This window comes from Notothenia rossii (assembly GCF_949606895.1).
Source record: "Notothenia rossii genome assembly, chromosome: 2".
NCBI classification, from domain to species: Eukaryota; Metazoa; Chordata; class Actinopteri; order Perciformes; family Nototheniidae; genus Notothenia; species Notothenia rossii.
This window is the reverse complement of record NC_136904.1, coordinates 25,947,412-25,966,777: the sequence shown is the minus strand read 5'-3', so window position 1 is coordinate 25,966,777 and position 19,366 is coordinate 25,947,412. Positions and strand designations below refer to the sequence as shown.

The 19,366-nt window shown below is 36.2% G+C and overlaps 1 long non-coding RNA gene across 1 annotated transcript; it reads left to right on the top strand.

The window, feature by feature from the left end:
- Positions 1 to 16,051: 16,051 nt before the first annotated feature.
- Positions 16,052 to 16,850, top strand: LOC307028334. The gene is made up of 3 exons (XR_013804932.1): positions 16,052 to 16,065; positions 16,180 to 16,256; positions 16,691 to 16,850. It is a non-coding gene; the product is annotated as an uncharacterized lncRNA (long non-coding RNA).
- Positions 16,851 to 19,366: the final 2,516 nt, after the last annotated feature.

Here is a 19,366-nt window from a genome sequence, read left to right as displayed (position 1 = left end):
AATGACTCCACCAAAATGTGATAGGAATATCAGGGCTTTGCCAACACAATGCTGCCTCTCACTGATCCTGGTCAGTAAATGCTGCTGCAAAGGTATTTTAGGTGCAACATTATTCTTTAAGCCCGGTTTGATGTTGTGTTTTTAATTGATGCAGCGTGCTGTGGTCAAATTGAATTACCCCCTTTGCTTAAAGGCTTACGAAGGCAAGCTCCCTGGACAGGATGAGAGACTTACTTTAGCAAACAAAAGGCAGTATTTTAAAACAGACAGCAGGTCATCTGATTGCCCACTGTAACACAATGCAGCAGTGAAGGGTCTGGCCATCTGTTTCGATGTAGTGAAAATTCATATCAGCCATGTCGGTTTAATCACAGTGGTGCAGTGACTCTGATTCAAGGATAAGGCATGCCATGAGGGAGAGGGTCATCACTGGTGTGTGATGTGAAGCAATTTCTAATGGATGAAAATAAGCTTATTTCACTTATTGTTTAGTTTACGTCAATAGCAGAAACATTCCCTGGGAGTTTGAAAGAGAGGAGAAAGGTCTTATTCACATTTATATTCGCTTCAAAGTTGTATTTTCCTTGTTTCTTGTAGCCCTGCTGTGCTGTTAATATTTGAATGTATTTGGGTATAAAAAGTTAGTTTGGCTGTACTGTAACTTGTCGACGAAGCCAGCTACTACATTTATATCTCCCATTTACTTCAAGAACAGTTTTTGCTAAATAGATGAAGAGATGTCACACTGCAAAGACCATGACATTGTAAGACATTATACGTCATTGCCCTCATCAATTGTAAAGACATGATCACAGCCCAATAGTGTTTGGCTATCAGTAATGAGTATGTTATTATTAGAAATCCAAAACAGTGAATTTGCTGTCAGAGATGATTGAATATGTCCATTCATTTGAAATTATACAGAAGTTCAACGACTTACAATAGTATATCCTTCTTAATTGTCTTTAAAATGACTGTAAGCACTCTTTTATATGTGTGCCAAGAGCAGATGTGCTTTGGACTCTCTTGGCATTGGAAGATGAATGTAGGCCATTTAAACCTGTTGCATAAAGCATGACACTTCAGTGTCCATAGGACAAACGGATAACGTTTGTTACTCTTTTACCTAAGCCAGACAACAGGTCAGGAGCAAACTGATATTGAGAACTGTAAAACGAGGATTGAACTGCTCTAGCGGTATCCTCTCAAATGTAATTGAGCTCTATTCCCCACCCCTGAGTGATATACACTCTGTACAAGAGAGTACTAAGTTAGCTTTGAAAGATTTTCCTATTTATAATACTTTATTGGGCCTCCCCATTAGCCTTACTGCTGCAATTTGTATCATCCTGTAGCCGATAACTTAACTAAATGCACGTGGAGGTCTTTCTTTTTAGAGTAAATATAAATATTTGTAATAATTGTAATTAAAGACAGATTTCCAAAGTGATTAGAAATATGTCAGGAGTCGACAGTAAAGCCATTAAATATGACGATAAAAATGTTCTGAGCAAAATCTCAGAAAGCACCAATGTGTATTAGTAGCATCTAGTGGTGAGGTTGCAGATAGCAACTAGCTGAATACCACTCCACTTCGCCAACCTTTGGAAGCCTGTTGAAGAATCACAAAGGACCTCAGCAGGTAATATAATAATGCGAAAGGGCCCTTTCAAGAGCAATTATTTAGTTTCACTGTTCTGGGTTACTTTCAAAAGAGCAACATTGTGGACTCTGGTAAACACTTCTCTCTTCCTGTATTAATATGAAGGGCCCCTTCATAGCTATAGAAAACAAAAGAATGTTTATGTTCATTTGAAATCATAGTGAATATTATATTCCATTACTGCCAAAAGTCAATGTAGGTGCAAAGAAGGACATGTTGCAAACTGTCAATTACAACCATGGATCATGCTGACCCGTAACAAAGCAGGGAAGTTAATCTTTAACATACAGTTCAGTACATGTATTACTCGATACATTTATGAGGTCAATAAACTGATAATACATTTACTTGATTGTTAATTTTTTCTCAGATATATCTTGAGACTTTCCTGCTACATTAAGAGCTATAGGTACCTATTGAAACAAATAAAGAAATAAGGTCAACAAGTTCTCTAAAAAATAAACCGCGGTGAATTTAGTTTTAGGTTGGATATTCGACGGACATTCGCGGACCCGCCAGCAGCGTCAGTTTCCCGGACACGCCGGCAGCGTCAGTTTAACGGGGAGATCTTCTCCGCGAAACGAGGCTTTCACTTAGGGACCATCAACAAATGACATTTACAATTACACAAGAAAAATGTTCTTTTTAATAAATCGACAGCTTCTCGATCGTGTGAATGTGAAGCAAATTCACCCTAGTGCATACATTTATTGAACAAACCTCTTTTTATTGCATTTTAATACTTTAAATAGGTTTTATTAATATTTTTGATGGAAACATTTGCTTATTTCTTCAATAACTTCCAGGTCATGTGACCGATTCACTCAAAATCAGTGCTGGGGCAAAGAACTACACTGGCTGCATAGGACACACCTCTTTTTATTGCATTTTAATAGTCTAAATATTTTTATATTAATATTTTTATGGAAAAATTAGCTTATTTCTTCAATACCTTCCAGGTCATGTGAACTAATCACTCAAAATATATGCTAGGTCAAAGAACTACACTGGCCGCATAGGACACACCTCTTTTTATTGCATTTTAACACTCTAAATATTTTTTATTAATATTTTGATGGAAAAATGAGCTTATTTCTTCAATACCTTCCAGGTCATGTGACCGATGCACTCAAAATCAGTGCTGGGTCAAAGAACTACACTGGCTGCATAGGACACACCTCTTTTTATTGCATTTTAATAGTCTAAATATTTTTATATTAGTATTTTGATGGAAAAATGAGCTTATTTCTTCAATACCTTCCAGGTCATGTGACCTAATCACTGAAAATCAATGTTGGGTCAAAGAACTACACTGGCTGCATAGGACACACCTCTTTTTATTGCATTTTAACACTAAATATTTTATATTAATATTTTAATGGAAAAATTACCTTATTTCTTCAATACCTTCCAGGTCATGTGACCTAATCACTCAAAATCAATGTTGGGTCAAAGAACTACACTGGCTGCATAGGACACACCTCTTTTTATTGCATTTTAACACTCTAAATATTTTTATATTAGTATTTTGATGGAAAAATTAGCTTATTTCTTCAATACCTTCCAGGTCATGTGACCTAATCACTCAAAATCAATGTTGGGTCAAAGAACTACACTGGCTGCATAGGACACACCTCTTTTTATTGCATTTTAACACTCTAAATATTTTATATTAATATTTTGATGGAAAAATTAGCTTATTTCTTCAATACCTTCCTGGTCATGTGACCGATCCACTCAAAATCAATGTAGTGTCAAAGAACTACACTGGCTAAATAGGACACACCTCTTTTTATTGCATTTTAATACTTAAAATATTTTTATATTAATATTTTAATGCGAAATTGAGCTTATTTCTTCAATACCTTCCAGGTCATGTGACCTAATCACTCAAAATCAATGCTGGGCCAAAGAACTACACTGGCTGAATAGGACACACCTCTTTTTATTGCATTTTAATACTTAAATAATTTGTATATTAATATTTTGATGCAAAAATGAGCTTATTTCTTCAATACCTTCCAGGTCATGTGACCGATTCACTCAAAATCAATGTTGGGTCAAAGAACTACACTGGCTGAATAGGACACACCTCTTTTTATTCCATTTTAATACTTAAAATATTTTTATATTAATATTTGAATGCAAAATTGAGCTTATTTCTTCAATACCTTCCAGGTCATGTGACCTAATCACTCAAAATCAATGCTGGGCCAAAGAACTACACTGGTTGAATAGGACACACCTCTTTTTATTGCATTTTAATACTTAAATAATTTGTATATTAATACTTTGATGCAAAAATTAGCTTATTTCTTCAATAACTTCCAGGTCATGTGACCGATTCACTGAAAATCAGTGCTGGGTCAAAGAACTACACTGGCTGCATAGGACACACCTCTTTTTATTGCATTTTAATAGTCTAAATATTTTTATATTAGTATTTTGATGGGAAAATGAGCTTATTTCTTCAATACCTTCCAGGTCATGTGACCTAATCACTGAAAATCAATGTTGGGTCAAAGAACTACACTGGCTGCATAGGACACACCTCTTTTTATTGCATTTTAACACTCTAAATATTTTATATTAATATTTTAATGGAAAAATTACCTTATTTCTTCAATACCTTCCAGGTCATGTGACCTAATCACTCAAAATCAATGTTGGGTCAAAGAACTACACTGGCTGCATAGGACACACCTCTTTTTATTGCATTTTAATACTTAAATAATTTGTATATTAATACTTTGATGCAAAAATTAGCTTATTTCTTCAATAACTTCCAGGTCATGTGACCGATTCACTGAAAATCAGTGCTGGGTCAAAGAACTACACTGGCTGCATAGGACACACCTCTTTTTATTGCATTTTAATAGTCTAAATATTTTTATATTAGTATTTTGATGGGAAAATGAGCTTATTTCTTCAATACCTTCCAGGTCATGTGACCTAATCACTGAAAATCAATGTTGGGTCAAAGAACTACACTGGCTGCATAGGACACACCTCTTTTTATTGCATTTTAACACTCTAAATATTTTATATTAATATTTTAATGGAAAAATTACCTTATTTCTTCAATACCTTCCAGGTCATGTGACCTAATCACTCAAAATCAATGTTGGGTCAAAGAACTACACTGGCTGCATAGGACACACCTCTTTTTATTGCATTTTAACACTCTAAATATTTTATATTAATATTTTGATGGAAAAATGAGCTTATTTCTTCAATACCTTCCAGGTCATGTGACCGATTCACTCAAAATCAGTGCTGGGTCAAAGAACTACACTGGCTGCATAGGACACACCTCTTTTTATTGCATTTTAATACTTAAATAATTTGTATATTAATATTTTGATGCAAAAATGAGCTTATTTCTTCAATACCTTCCAGGTCATGTGACCGATTCACTCAAAATCAATGTTGGGTCAAAGAACTACACCGGCTGAATAGGACACACCTCTTTTTATTCCATTTTAATACTTAAAATATTTTTATATTAATATTTGAATGCAAAATTGAGCTTATTTCTTCAATACCTTCCAGGTCATGTGACCTAATCACTCAAAATCAATGCTGGGCCAAAGAACTACACTGGTTGAATAGGACACACCTCTTTTTATTGCATTTTAATACTTAAATAATTTGTATATTAATACTTTGATGCAAAAATGAGCTTATTTCTTCAATAACTTCCAGGTCATGTGACCGATTCACTGAAAATCAGTGCTGGGTCAAAGAACTACACTGGCTGCATAGGACACACCTCTTTTTATTGCATTTTAATAGTCTAAATATTTTTATATTAGTATTTTGATGGGAAAATGAGCTTATTTCTTCAATACCTTCCAGGTCATGTGACCTAATCACTGAAAATCAATGTTGGGTCAAAGAACTACACTGGCTGCATAGGACACACCTCTTTTTATTGCATTTTAACACTCTAAATATTTTATATTAATATTTTAATGGAAAAATTACCTTATTTCTTCAATACCTTCCAGGTCATGTGACCTAATCACTCAAAATCAATGTTGGGTCAAAGAACTACACTGGCTGCATAGGACACACCTCTTTTTATTGCATTTTAATACTTAAATAATTTGTATATTAATACTTTGATGCAAAAATTAGCTTATTTCTTCAATAACTTCCAGGTCATGTGACCGATTCACTGAAAATCAGTGCTGGGTCAAAGAACTACACTGGCTGCATAGGACACACCTCTTTTTATTGCATTTTAATAGTCTAAATATTTTTATATTAGTATTTTGATGGGAAAATGAGCTTATTTCTTCAATACCTTCCAGGTCATGTGACCTAATCACTGAAAATCAATGTTGGGTCAAAGAACTACACTGGCTGCATAGGACACACCTCTTTTTATTGCATTTTAACACTCTAAATATTTTATATTAATATTTTAATGGAAAAATTACCTTATTTCTTCAATACCTTCCAGGTCATGTGACCTAATCACTCAAAATCAATGTTGGGTCAAAGAACTACACTGGCTGCATAGGACACACCTCTTTTTATTGCATTTTAACACTCTAAATATTTTATATTAATATTTTGATGGAAAAATGAGCTTATTTCTTCAATACCTTCCAGGTCATGTGACCGATTCACTCAAAATCAGTGCTGGGTCAAAGAACTACACTGGCTGCATAGGACACACCTCTTTTTATTGCATTTTAATACTTAAATAATTTGTATATTAATATTTTGATGCAAAAATGAGCTTATTTCTTCAATACCTTCCAGGTCATGTGACCGATTCACTCAAAATCAATGTTGGGTCAAAGAACTACACTGGCTGAATAGGACACACCTCTTTTTATTCCATTTTAATACTTAAAATATTTTTATATTAATATTTGAATGCAAAATTGAGCTTATTTCTTCAATACCTTCCAGGTCATGTGACCTAATCACTCAAAATCAATGCTGGGCCAAAGAACTACACTGGTTGAATAGGACACACCTCTTTTTATTGCATTTTAATACTTAAATAATTTGTATATTAATACTTTGATGCAAAAATGAGCTTATTTCTTCAATAACTTCCAGGTCATGTGACCGATTCACTGAAAATCAGTGCTGGGTCAAAGAACTACACTGGCTGCATAGGACACACCTCTTTTTATTGCATTTTAATAGTCTAAATATTTTTATATTAGTATTTTGATGGGAAAATGAGCTTATTTCTTCAATACCTTCCAGGTCATGTGACCTAATCACTGAAAATCAATGTTGGGTCAAAGAACTACACTGGCTGCATAGGACACACCTCTTTTTATTGCATTTTAACACTCTAAATATTTTTATATTAATATTTTAATGGAAAAATTACCTTATTTCTTCAATACCTTCCAGGTCATGTGACCTAATCACTCAAAATCAATGTTGGGTCAAAGAACTACACTGGCTGCATAGGACACACCTCTTTTTATTGCATTTTAATACTTAAATAATTTGTATATTAATACTTTGATGCAAAAATTAGCTTATTTCTTCAATAACTTCCAGGTCATGTGACCGATTCACTGAAAATCAGTGCTGGGTCAAAGAACTACACTGGCTGCATAGGACACACCTCTTTTTATTGCATTTTAATAGTCTAAATATTTTTATATTAGTATTTTGATGGGAAAATGAGCTTATTTCTTCAATACCTTCCAGGTCATGTGACCTAATCACTGAAAATCAATGTTGGGTCAAAGAACTACACTGGCTGCATAGGACACACCTCTTTTTATTGCATTTTAACACTCTAAATATTTTATATTAATATTTTAATGGAAAAATTACCTTATTTCTTCAATACCTTCCAGGTCATGTGACCTAATCACTCAAAATCAATGTTGGGTCAAAGAACTACACTGGCTGCATAGGACACACCTCTTTTTATTGCATTTTAACACTCTAAATATTTTATATTAATATTTTGATGGAAAAATGAGCTTATTTCTTCAATACCTTCCAGGTCATGTGACCGATTCACTCAAAATCAGTGCTGGGTCAAAGAACTACACTGGCTGCATAGGACACACCTCTTTTTATTGCATTTTAATAGTCTAAATATTTTTATATTAGTATTTTGATGGGAAAATGAGCTTATTTCTTCAATACCTTCCAGGTCATGTGACCTAATCACTCAAAATCAATGCTGGGCCAAAGAACTACACTGGCTGCATAGGACACACCTCTTTTTATTGCATTTTAATACTTAAATAATTTGTATATTAATACTTTGATGCAAAAATTAGCTTATTTCTTCAATACCTTCCAGGTCATGTGACCTAATCACTCAAAATCAATGTTGGGTCAAAGAACTACACTGGCTGCATCGGGCACACCTCTTTTTATTGCATTTTAATACTTTAAATATTTTTATATTAATATTTTGATGGAAAAATTAGCTTATTGCTTCAATGGAGGATCCTGTGACCTAAGATGTTCATCGTCATAACCACACTGTAGCTATGTTCGTATGACAAATAAAAACCTTGAACCTTGATTCATGAATTAAAGTGCTACTTGTTGTTTTGCCCGCTGACCGGCTGGTCCTGTTGCTCGTCTTTTTTTTGTAACTAGCTGATGCTCAATCTAATCCTGTTCTTCAAAGTCACTGTCGGACACATTCTGATACACCTTCCTCTTCCTCTACATCATCGTCAAATGGTTCTCTCTCTTCCAAAATCATTTGCAAGGCCCTCTGAGCAGAGCATAATTTGGCCATCTTGATCAGTTGTGATAAGACACACACACACACACACACACACACACACACACACACACACACAATTTCCACATTCGTGTTAGCCCCGAACCTCCTGTTTGTAATATAAATGTGTAGTACAGTGGGTGGTCATTTTAAATGTGTTTTGATATAAGTTCTTCACAGAAAATTAGCCAACGCCATTGAGTGTGAGGTTGAACAAATAATGTATCATATCATTTTTGTTGATTTATTTATATAGATTTTTTGATTAGATCATAGATACGTCCATGAGTTAAGACCATGGTTAAGACATGATATGATGATTCACACTCATGTACAGGTGGCGGTATGCACCTTTAAAGTTGTTTGCAATACGCCAAACATCGAGAGAAGAAGAAGAAGAAGAAGAAGAACACGAAGAAGATATTTTGGAAACCAGATCACATTGTTTGATCTAAAAATGGTGCGCTTCAAAAAAGGCAAGACAAAGAAAGCTTTAGACCTGTGGCAACAAGCAGGAGGTAGAGATTTCATCACCAGGTCTTTAATTTCTCATGGTTTTAGTGAAGTTAATGTTACAACTGAGCAGTGGTCCTCAGTTACACTTAGAGTGTTTAAAGGTAATAAGAAAGAGCATCTTAAGTGGTTGAGGGTCATCTGGGGTGAAGACCGACGTGGAGTCCGGACTGAGGTGCTTCAAGCAGGTACTGTTAAAAAATAATTTTGATGAGCCCCACCCAGAGCAGAGTCCCGCCTCGGATACCCGGCGGATAACCCGCAAAATAGTTGTGTAACGGGCAGACCCGGCGGCAGACATACGTCTCTGGGCGGGCATTTGATTTGCCAGGGCGGGCCCACCCCGAAACTTACATTTCCCGGGAAATCTGAATTGTCAACGGGGGTGGGGACTTAAGCAAGCACGCAGGCAAACTTGAGGAGCGTACACAGTGTGGAGTGAGGTTGAGCGATAAAGAGAAGGGGGAGAGAGAGAGAGAGAGATTGAGCGAGGGGCAGATAGCGTGTGCAGCGGTCTGTTTGCGCACAGAACCGGAGTTTGTGAGAGAGCCGGCTTGAGAGTCAATTTCTCTGAGTTGCCATATTCCTTTCATGAACCACTTCCTGATATCCATTGTTGCAGATAAATATAAATGATAATAGACAAACTAACCTAGCAAGAGTATACTGTCAGGCTGCTGTGCCGCATCTCACTCAAACACCCACATGACTCAACCCAGCGAAAAACCAGTCTCGCGCGCAGCCTTTCATTCAGAATTTCATTCAGAATTTCATAGCAAAATAAAAAAAATGATATTAAACTAATCTTTCAACATAGTTTAAAACAAAAATAAATATTAGGACAGAGCCCTACAAATAACAACCATAAACATAATAATAAAACAATTACAATGTTGTATTCAGCCCTGATTAAAACTGCGGGCCCAAATCCTGGATGGGCGGGCCCAAATCCTCGATGGGCGGGCCCGGCCCCATGGGGCTCGCCCATGACGCCGGGTCTGGTAACGGGCAAAACATACACGTAGGCCCATTTCCAGGGGTGCACATAACTGGTACGCAGGTACGCATGCGCGGAAACAATCTGAATTGCGTACCGTCACTTGTGTCACAAAGCGCATTTGCGTACCGTGGTACTTGTGAAGCTTTTCCAGAAGGCGGTTCGATCACCGGACGACAGAGTCGGTCTCCGTGTGCACAGACGGGGCTAATGTTAACGTCGGTCTGTACAACGGAATTGTGCCAAAAACTACGCCAACCGGCTGCGGAGGGAGACTCACTGGAGAACTGCGCTAAAACAGCTGATCACAACGTTCACGCTCTGTGGTCACGAAGTACTCCACTAGCCCCCCCAAAAATTCACAACGGGTCGGGTCGTGGGTCTTATATCATCAGGTCGGGTCCAGATTTGACTTGAAGATAATTGCGTGTAACGGGTCGGTTCGCAGTTGCTACTGAGCTGAGAGGGTTCGGGTGGTTGCAGATTTGCAAAACTGGACCCATGCAGGACTCTGCCCCAGAGGCTTTTAAGTTGAAGCTTAACCCTTGTGAATCCCTTTTTAAAAACATTACTCTGAAAACACTAACGACAAAAATGTCTGCATCTAAAAATACTGTAATAAAGATATTATAGGCTATGTTAATAATGTTGTTCCACTTTCAATTACTTACATTTTTTAACCCAATTCAGTGCTGATCATAATTATCAAATGTTCATTCACTTTTATTTTTTTCGCTAGGGATTTGAAAGTCACTATTTTGATTACACATTATTAAGAACATGTTTCCAAAACACTAACATCTTTACCAAATGCCGTGTCATATTCTTAACACAATCAGAATGCTCGCAAAATTAAACAGTAGCCTGGATAATACATTTCATTAGGGAGGCATAAGGGTTAATGTTCTTATTTAATTAAATACTACAGCCATCACAGTAGGATGTTAACATAATTTACTGTAATTGACCCAAGGATGGCAGATTGCTTAAAGTTGCATTGTAGTCATGCAATAAGAGATACAGTAGTTAAATGAGATTTTTTACTTTTGTAATGTTTGTATTTAGGAAAATATGTCAGTGAAAGAGGGAGAGATGGACAGCACAGTATCAAGAAACAGTCTTACAGCGCACCTACGGGTGAGGAAGACGAGGACACAAGTCAGGATGAAAAGGAAATAAGTAACGCACAGCCACAGTCTGAGATAGACACAGAAGAGTCAGACCAACAAAGTACAGAGACAGACACCAAAACGACAACAACAATGAACAGAAAGGGACAAAGAGGCAAGGACAAGAAAGGGCCAGAAAAGGATAAAAAAAGAAAAAGAAACAAACGAAAAACAGGGACAGAGCCTGTGGGGAAAGATGAAGATAAGAACGATGAAGAAAAACAGTCTTACAGCGCACCTACAGGTGAGAAAGACGAGGACACAAGTCAGGATGACAGGGAAATAAGTAACGCACAGCCACAGTCTGAGATAGACACAGAAGAGTCAGACCAACAAAGTACAGAGACAGCCGCCAAAATGACAACAAAAATGAACAGAAAGTGCAAAGCAGGGCCAAAAAAGTTCAAAATTGCCATGACAAGAAAACAATGGAACAAAATTAAACCTAAACATTGCAAAAAAAAACTCCGTCCCCCCTGGACTGATACATTTTATCAGGAATTTTTGAAAAATAATCCATGCTGCACACTTGCTTTCAAATACCAGCATGTTAAGACAAATGATAGCCGTAAAAAGAATTCGCCATTTTTCTGTGCCTCTGCAAAATGCACATTTAATGGATGCAACGCTGTCTACAGTTTCTCAAAAAAGAACAGGCCAAAATCAACGGATAAAAAAATATTTTTTAAAGTCATGCGCATTGGTGAAGTTATACACCATAAAAATCAAAGGCGATTTAGACCAGCAAAATACACGAGAAGAGGAACAATTTCCAAAGCCTTAACCAGTGGTGTCAGCAATTATTATTACACTATGTTGAGACAGACACCAGTAGAGGAAATAATGGCTGGTAACATAAGCAGAAGCCTCACCAAAGACGTATTAAAGAAAATATCCTCTGAAGTGAAGAAAAGTGCAAGGCTCCACGATGACATGATGCTTGAACTCATGTTGACTCAAAAAATAATCAAAGAGAGCAGCAGTCATGCATCATCAAAAGGCTATCTTCAGCACCTACAAATTGATCCGTTTGCTGTGCATTTATACACAGATGCTGGAATAAAGATATTGACTGAGCACTTGAAAAAGCCAACACCTACGGCCCTCTACCTTGATGCCACAGGCAGCGTGATACAGAAAATTCCTGATCAAAATAAGCGGGTCTTGTATTATGCTTTGGTTTTGCCCGGAATGGGTAAGGATAAGCCTCCCTTGCCTGTCACAGAACTGATCACCAATAGCCATTCCATTCCATCTATTTCCCATTGGCTCATGGAATTTAAGAGAAAGTTGTCTTACACAACAAAAAGAAAGATAGCACAGGTTGAGACAGATTATAGTTGGGCTCTGATAAACAGTGTGCTTCTGTCTTTTAACAGGGAAAATATGTCAGTGTACCTTGACAGAGCATTTGAGATAGTGTCTGGACAAACTGAACTGATTCCTAACTTCACTGTGCTGCATCTGTGCTCTGCTCATATCATGAAGGCTGTGTCACAAGCATTTGGAAAAAAAACTGTAGACAGAGGCACACAGGAATATGCAACATTCTGTTTCGCGTACATCCTGAACTGCACAAGTATGCAGGAAGCCTTTGATGTTTTTTATCATATGTGTGTGCTTTTTGATGCAGAGGAGTACACTAATTTGGTGAAACAGAGCAAAATGTACCTCGACAAGTGCATTTTGCAAACTCGGGACGTGAAACTGGAGGAAAGTGGACATGTAATGGGAGAGGAGGAAAGCAAAATGGAAAAAAATGCTCATAACATTATTGGAAAGTCCCCTTTTACACAAGCTTTTCAAGTCAGACGGGACCAAGCAGAGTGTGACATTCTCTCTGACGATGCTGTTCATGTAAAAAACCACTACCTCTGTCCTGGTGCCATTGATGCACTGTTAAAAAACTACATGGGGATCTTCCCATTGTGGAGTGGTTTGTTGCTTGGGGATCTGTCGCGACATAGAAAAGGTACCTCTAAAAAAGATGGAAGTCATAAAACCAGGGATACCAACTGCCATGTTGAGCTCTGGTTTGGGTTGGTCAAACACTCCATCCTTTTAAAAAAAAAGTACCTGAGACCAGCTGAGTTTGTCTCCAAAATGTATGCCTCAATACAAGGAAGATATATAGAGCACATTCAGCAACACAATCTGCCAATGCATATTCTGGACAAAAACTTTGGACATCCTAGCAGGCCAGATGATGACCACGAGGAACAGTGGAACAAGCGGGAAAGTTCTGCTGGTCACACCAAGCCCAAGTCCAAGTACTTCAATCCACCAAAAACACTACCCAACCCCAAGAGCCCACCTGCCACAAAGGTGAAGAAAAGAAAAGTGGACCAACAGGAAAAATATGCACAGGGAAATGTGAGTTTCTCTAAGACTTACTATGTTCAGAGTGTGTAAATTGTTCTCCAGCATTTTCATTGTAACAATGGAATAAGTAAATATTGTCAGAAAGTAAAGCATGGACTAAATTGGTGAGTGAGGTGAAGGACAAAGGACATGAAGTATTATAACCCAATATGATTAGGTGCATGTTGTAGGGGGAGAATATGAAGATGAAAAATGTAAATACAGCATACAAACTTATAACAGAAACTAGATTTCTAAATCAGACTTTAAACTGCAATTACAGTTTCTGTTCCTGAGCAGCCTGTTTAATGTCATTTAGTGAAAACTCTAAAAGGGACTGAGGTTAAATGCATACACATGGACAGTTTAATTATATTTTGTGTATGTAGCTTTGATGGTGCATACAAAAACAGACCCTCTGGTATCATTCAAATGCGCTACCCTAATTAGTCATTCGGGACAAAAATGTCCAGAGTGATACCGGAGGGTTAAAAGATTCCTCAAGTGTCCATATTAAACAGAATGCATCTATTTCCCCTCAATCTTGACTTAGTTGACCTGGCTGTGGAAAAAAAAGGACACCGAGGTGGTCGTGGCAGTGCTCCCCTCACAGATGAAAGGACGCATCTTACTTATCCGCCACTGTGAGCTATGCTCACTTCGACCCCACCAGTGGTTGACAGGGGAGGTATGTTACTACATGTTTCAAGTGTCTGAAGTTTCACTCTACACTGTGTCATTTTCTTTATCTAGCATTTAACGATTTCTGCCCAAAAAGTATCTGAGGAATATGCATTAATTGGCAAATTGTTATGATTTTTTTTGCCAGGTAATTGAAGGCGTGTTTCATGTTGCTGCCGACAAATTCGGCGTTGTGAACAAAATGTACTTGCTAAATCACTACACAGCAGGTGTCATTTTGTTCGGGGACAGAACTCAGCTAACATCTCACAGTTTACCAAAGGTAATGTGTGTGGTCTGTGTATGTTTATGTGTGTGGTGTGTTGTGTTTGTGCATGGTGATACTTTAGGGGGAAGTAGGTGTGGATTTGATATGTGGGCTCACACTCACCCATTAGGTACATGGAGTGAAGCATTGGCTGAGATCTTAAATAGGAAATTAACTGAGATTATTTTACTGTATCCTCTCTGAAACTATAGTCATTAGTTAAATCACCTGATAAATCTACTTACTTTTGAATTTCCATACCAACACTTGTTTTAAGCACGACAAATGAATGGCACAAGAACATAATTGTCAGACTAATGTTGTTGTTATTTTTACCTTAGCCTTCAAGTTTGTTTTAATCCTTTATTTGATGGCATTATAGGTAAAATTTGACAACTATGAAGCTGTCCTGTCCTTTGTACTTGTCAACAACAACCACTGGAAGTTGCTGGTTTGTAATTATTTTTGTTATTGTATTATTTCTGTTAAAGCACAAGACTTACATGGTGAAACCAAAAATATTTTTTGATGAAAAGTGCTTTTACTTTTTCACAGTACATTCATGCCAAAACCAGCACCGTATTCCTGGTGGATCCAGCTCAAAGCATCGAAGAGCTTGATGACTCCGAACATGCTGCCAAAAGAATACAGTAAATCAAAATTCAATAGATATTTGAAAATTCAAGGAAAAACTATATTTAAACGTAAAAAATGTGTCACATTTAGTTACATTCATACTCACAGACAGCATTGAAAGCATTTTCAACAGTCTGATACAGTCTGTGTTCAGACAGTGATATCTATAGCTGACCTGTGGCTGCCCCTTATACAAATAAATGGTCATATGGTGAATACAAACAGTATGAATTTCTGTTACATTATCTTTAGGAGCCACATAATTAGAAATGTAAAGTGTGTTGACATTATCCTTTCTCAGGGAGTACTTCAGGATGAGGAGGACACGCCACAGCATAACAGACTGGGTGGATGTTAAGTGGAAGGGAGGCGTTATGGGTCACCCACTTCAAAAGGATGGATGTAGCTGTGGTGTCGTTGTTGTGAAGGTGAGCTGAAGAGATTCTGTTTTCATCCAGTTAACAAGCAGAGTTTTTAATGTGAAAGACAGTTTAATGCAAGGACGGATTTAAAAAAGCTGTCAAAAGTAGTGGTTGACCGATAAAGGTTTTTTAAAGGCCGATGCTGATCCCCATAATATTTAGCAGGCAGGTTGGCCAATGGACAATATATAGTATAATGCCGATATCATGTTGTTGTTTATTGTATTTTTCACAACTGACAACAATTGGATTATGACACAACATTGTTGAACTTAAATGAGTATTCACTTGAACACAGAAAGTTTAATTGACAAAACTTTGCTTCTGAATATCTCAAAATTCCAATAATAGGACCGGTCTATATCAATAATCAAAGGTTTTGGGAGGCATTCTAGTCAAGGGTGGATGTTTTCTATAATGTGTCTCATGTTTTTGTCTGTATCTGTATTACTATACAATAAAGAAGAAAAACCCTCCATAACATAAGTGTTGTTTGTTTAGATGGCAAAGGCAGTCATGGAATCCTTCCCTCTGATCCCGAATGTGAATTTCGAGTGTTCAAAGAAATACATGACACAGGAGAGGAGAGAACTGGCTCTCGTTATCCTTGAGGCATCAGGTAAATAAATATGAATATATGTATATGTATATATGGGTGTCTGTATGTATATATATATATATATATATGTATTTATATAGAAGCTGACATACATGTATTGTTATCTTGTTTCAGTCTTTGATGAGCACACTTATTGTGCTATGTGTGCTGCCTTAAGGCCTCCAGGATCTGGATCTCCCATCACAGACTGGGTGAGCTGTTGTGAAGAAAATGTGTAATTGTGATGTCTACATTTATTTATTTATTTAACAGGGACAGTGCACATTAATGAACATTTCTGTAAATATGCCAGAGTTAGCCAAGAGGCTATTTTTCATCTGTAGTCCCTGGACAGATTTTAAAAGTCAACCTAAAACACATTTAATTTTAAACAACTAAATACAATACATTTAAAAAATGCAACACTCACTACTGGAATACTTAAATCAAAAAATGTAAAAGACAGAACAATAAAACAAAAAAAATAAAACAAAACAATAGAGCATGTTAAAACACAGGGAGTGGGTTTTAAGGAGTAGATGATTGTGTCAGCTGATTCCTCACTAACACTTGAGTATTAAGACAACTGAATGGTAATCTAAGGTACAAATATATTATAAATACATTATTTCTTTCACTTCAACAGGTTCAGTGTGATGACTGCGAACGATGGTACCATGCCCAGTGTCTGGCAATGGACAGCAGAGACCTTAAAAAGGCAGAGACAGGATATTGGAAATGTCCTTTGTGCAAGTAATACTTGAAATGTGCTCAATGATGACGATTAGTAAAACATGTGTCCTGTGTAGCCTTGTTTGTATTACTTTCTGATCATTAATCACTGGGTCACATGACAGGGAAGCTATAGAAAAAACCCTGAATTTGTAATAGAAATATGAATATTAAATAGAGGATGTAATATTATCCGATATAAAGAGCTGTTTCTATTGTGTACAGACTAGTATTCAATTAATAAAGTGATTTTGAGTCATTAGTTATTGAAGAAATAAGCTAATTTTCACATAAAATTATTAATATAAAAGTATTTAGTGGGTTAAAATGGAATAAAAAGAGGTGTGTCCTATTCAGCCAGTGTAGTTATTTGACCCAACATTGATTTTGAGTGATTATGTCACATGACCTGGAAGGTATTGAAGAAATAAGCTAATTTTTCCATCAAAATACTAATATAAAAATATTTAGACTATTAAAATGCAATAAAAAGAGGTGTGTCCTATGCAGCCAGTGTAGTTCTTTGACCCAGCACTGATTTTGAGTGAATCGGTCACATGACCTGGAAGGTATTGAAGAAATAAGCTCATTTTTGCATCAAAGTATTAATATACAAAATATTTAAGTATTAAAATGCAATAAAAAGAGGTGTGTCCTATTCAGCCAGTGTAGTTCTTTGGCCCAGCACTGATTTTGAGTGAATCGGTCACATGACCTGGAAGGTATTGAAGAAATAAGCTCATTTTTGCATCAAAGTATTAATATACAAATTATTTAAGTATTAAAATTGAATAAAAAGAGGTGTGTCCTATTCAGCCAGTGTAGTTCTTTGGCCCAGCATTGATTTTGAGTGATTAGGTCACATGACCTGGAAGGTATTGAAGAAATAAGCTCAATTTCGCATTAAAATATTAATATAAAAATATTTTAAGTATTAAAATGCAATAAAAAGAGGTGTGTCCTATTTAGCCAGTGTAGTTCTTTGACCCAACATTGATTTTGAGTGATTAGGTCACATGACCTGGAAGGTATTGAAGAAATAAGCTCAATTTCACATTAAAATATTAATATAAAAATATTTTAAGTATTAAAATGCAATAAAAAGAGGTGTGTCCTATTCAGCCGGTTTAGTTCTTTGACCCAACATTGATTTTGAGTGAATCGGTCACATGACCTGGAAGGTATTGAAGAAATAAGCTCATTTTCGCATTAAAATATTAATAAAAAATATTTTAAGTATTAAAATGCAATAAAAAGAGGTGTGTCCTATTTAGCCAATGTAGTTCTTTGACCCAACATTGATTTTGAGTGAATCGGTCCCATGACCAGGAAGGTATTGAAGAAATAAGCGAATTTTTCCATCAAAATATTAATATAAAATATTTAGAAGGTTAAAATGGAATAAAAAGAGGTGTGTCCTATTCAGCCAGTGTAGTTCTTTGACCCAACATTGATTTTGAGTGAATCGGTCACATGACCTGGAAGGTATTGAAGAAATAAGCTCATTTTTGCATCAAAGTATTAATATACAAATTATTTAAGTATTAAAATGCAATAAAAAGAGGTGTGTCCTATTCAGCCAGTGTAGTTCTTTGACACAACATTGATTTTGAGTGGATCGGTCACATGACCAGGAAGGTATTGAAGAAATAAGCTCATTTTTCCATCAAAATATTAATATAAAAATATTTAGAGGGTTAAAATGGAATAAAAAGAGGTGTGTCCTATTCAGCCGGTGTAGTTCTTTGACCCAACATTGATTTTGAGTGGATCGGTCACATGACCAGGAAGGTATTGAAGAAATAAGCTCATTTTTCCATCAAAATATTAATATAAAAATATTTAGAGGGTTAAAATGGAATAAAAAGAGGTGTGTCCTATTCAGCCGGTTTAGTTCTTTGACCCAACATTGATTTTGAGTGGATCGGTCACATGACCAGGAAGGTATTGAAGAAATAAGCTAATTTTTCCATCAAAATATTAATATAAAATTTTTAGAGGGTTAAAATTGAATAAAAAGAGGTGTGTCCTATTCAGCCGGTGTAGTTCTTTGACCCAACATTGATTTTGAGTGAATCGGTCACATGACCTGGAAGGTATTGAAGAAATAAGCTCATTTTCGCATTAAAATATTAATAAAAAATATTTTAAGTATTAAAATGCAATAAAAAGAGGTGTGTCCTATTCAGCCGGTTTAGTTCTTTGACCCAACATTGATTTTGAGTGAATCGGTCACATGACCTGGAAGGTATTGAAGAAATAAGCTCATTTTCGCATTAAAATATTAATAAAAAATATTTTAAGTATTAAAATGCAATAAAAAGAGGTGTGTCCTATTTAGCCAATGTAGTTCTTTGACCCAACATTGATTTTGAGTGAATCGGTCCCATGACCAGGAAGGTATTGAAGAAATAAGCTAATTTTTCCATCAAAATATTAATATAAAATATTTAGAAGGTTAAAATGGAATAAAAAGAGGTGTGTCCTATTCAGCCAGTGTAGTTCTTTGACCCAACATTGATTTTGAGTGAATCGGTCACATGACCTGGAAGGTATTGAAGAAATAAGCTCATTTTTGCATCAAAGTATT